This window comes from Oncorhynchus clarkii, chromosome 9 (assembly GCF_045791955.1).
Source record: "Oncorhynchus clarkii lewisi isolate Uvic-CL-2024 chromosome 9, UVic_Ocla_1.0, whole genome shotgun sequence".
NCBI classification, from domain to species: domain Eukaryota; kingdom Metazoa; phylum Chordata; class Actinopteri; order Salmoniformes; family Salmonidae; genus Oncorhynchus; species Oncorhynchus clarkii.
This window is the reverse complement of record NC_092155.1, coordinates 10,401,594-10,404,093: the sequence shown is the minus strand read 5'-3', so window position 1 is coordinate 10,404,093 and position 2,500 is coordinate 10,401,594. Positions and strand designations below refer to the sequence as shown.

At 45.8% G+C, this 2,500-nt stretch overlaps 1 protein-coding gene across 1 annotated transcript in view; it reads right to left on the bottom strand.

Annotated features, from left to right (window-relative positions):
* The window catches only part of LOC139415875 (protein Shroom4-like), a 126,587-nt gene that overhangs the window by 84,645 nt on the left and 39,442 nt on the right, over positions 1–2,500 (bottom strand). The gene's annotated exons all lie outside the window — the stretch shown is intronic.

Genomic DNA, 2,500 nt, shown 5'->3' with positions numbered 1-2,500 from the left:
AGAGTTGATGATAGAGAGGAGGTGGATGTTTGATGACAGAGAGGAGGTGGAGGGTTGATGATAGAGAGGAGATGGAGGGTTGATGACAGAGAGGAAGTGGAGGGTTGATGACAGAGAGGAGGTGGAGGGTTGATGACAGAGAGGAGGTGGAGGGTTGATGATAGAGAGAAGGTGGAGGGTTGATGACAGAGAGGAAGTGGAGGGTTGATGACAGAGAGGAGGTGGAGGGTTGCTGACAGAGAGGAGGTGGAGGGGTGATGACAGAGAGGTGGAGGGTTGATGACAGAGAGGAGGTGGAGGGTTGATGATAGAGAGGAGGTGGAGGGTTGATGACAGAGAGGAGGTGGAGGGTTGATGACAGAGAGGAGGTGGAGGGTTGATGATAGAGAGGAAGTGGAGAGTTGATGATAGAGAGGAGGTGGAGGGTTGATGACAGAGAGGAGGTTGAAACTCATGCTAAGTAATCCACAATGAGACAAACACACCATCACAACAACTATGTTGCAAAGCAACAGAAATAATCCCCTACAGTCTGGTGAGAATGTCCTCCTGAGTGAAACACATTTTACTTAAACCTTATTTTACCAGGTAAGTTGACTGAGAACACTTTCTCATTTACAGCAACAACCTAGGGAATAGTTACAGGGGAGAGGAGGGGGATGAATGAGCCAATTGGAAGCTGATGATGATTAGGTGGCCATGATGGTATAAAGGCCAAATTGGGAATTTAGCCAGGCCACCGGGGTTAACACCCCTACTCTTTAGTGACCACAGACCACAGTCAGGACACTCATTTACGTCCCATCCGAAAGACTGCACCCTACACAGGGCAATGTCCCCAATCACTGCCCAGGGGCATTGGGATATTTTTTAGACCAGAGGAAAGACTGCCTCCTACTGGCCCTCCAACACCACTTCCAGCTCTCGCACCGTCAAGGAAGCCATTCTAGTCAGTCCTGACCAACGTCTCTCAGAACACATATAGATGTTGATAACAGTTTTAAAAGCTTGGGATTTGGTTTAATTCATCAGAAACAACTCTCATGTTCATGTTAAAGGCCCAGTCCAGTCAAAAATGTGATTCTACCGTGTTTAATATTTACACCCTAGGAGGTTGGAATAATACTGTGAAATTGTGTAAATGATGATAATGTCCTTTTAGTGTAAGAGCTGTTTGGAAAGACTTCCTGAAATGTCATCCTGTTTTGGTGGGATAGAGTTTTGGACTTCTATGGTGACATCACCAAGCAGTAAATTAGTTAATAGACCAATAAGAAAGAGAGTTCCAAACCTCCCCACTCAGACCACTCCCAGACAGTCCAAGCAAAATTATTGTTTAAGAAATTGCCCTTTGCTAAAAAGCTATTTTTGGTTTAATTTTTTAACCATTTTAAATTGGAAACAATCACTGTAGATTTGATATTGAGATGAAAACTGCTAGATTTGCCCTTTAACCCATTGGTGCATACTTACACCGAGGCCTTTCCATGTCCTTCATATCTACCGGAGTGACAATATAGTGGGGGTTTGTGACAACGCTGCCTAAGGAAGACTCTAGTAGTTGAGATGGGTCACAGTTATGTGTCCTGTTGTACTAGGCTGACTGCTCCCATATCTATTCATTGGTAAATATATCATGTCACTAAAGTCATCTTTCTTTGGTCCAGTTCTCACCCTGACCACACGGAGGCAGTGCGACATGGACAGGAGTCAATGTGAGAACCAGGCCAGGGGAAAGTCCCTCTTTACCATCCAAACCCTGGGTGAGTCTGTGATAGACTGGCTTCTGGGTGGAAACACTACTGCCATTAGTTCTGCTGAGACAGGCAAACTGCCAGGGTGGGGCACTAAAGTGTGTGTGTGTGTGTGTGAGAGTGTGAGTGTGAGTGTGAGTGTGAGTGTGAGTGTGTGTGTGTGTGTGTGTGTGTGTGTGTGTGAGAGAGTGAGAGTGAGAGTGTGTGTGTGTGTGTGTGTGTGTGTGTGTGTGTGTGTGTGTGTGTGTGTGTGTGTGTGTGTGTGTGTGTGTGTGTGTGTGTGTGTGTGTGTGTGTCTGTGTGTGTGTGTGTGTGTGTGTGTGTGTGTGTAATCCTGGGACAACACCAGACTTTATCTTAGCTGTGTGTTTTGGTTGATCTGAGGTCTGCTTACATCAGATTAAAACGATAGGTCACCCTTGACCCCCCTCTGACACACACAGGATGAGAGAGGGCAGACTTATGTCCTCCTCACAGATTCACAGCTTCCTGTCAAACCCTAAAAGGTCAAAGGGCACTTTGTCTGGGTGTATCTAAATTTCCTTCAACCGTACTAGTGTGAAAGTTGTGGAAGTGAATAACCCTATCCTGTGACGTCAAATGAATGTAACGTAAAGAAAGAAGAGAAACCGCCCACAAGCACAAGACACTGACACGGTTTCCTGACACAAAGTCAGATTCCACAGCCACAAAGTCAGATTCCACAGCCACAAAGTCAGATTCCACAGCCACAAAGTCAGATTCCA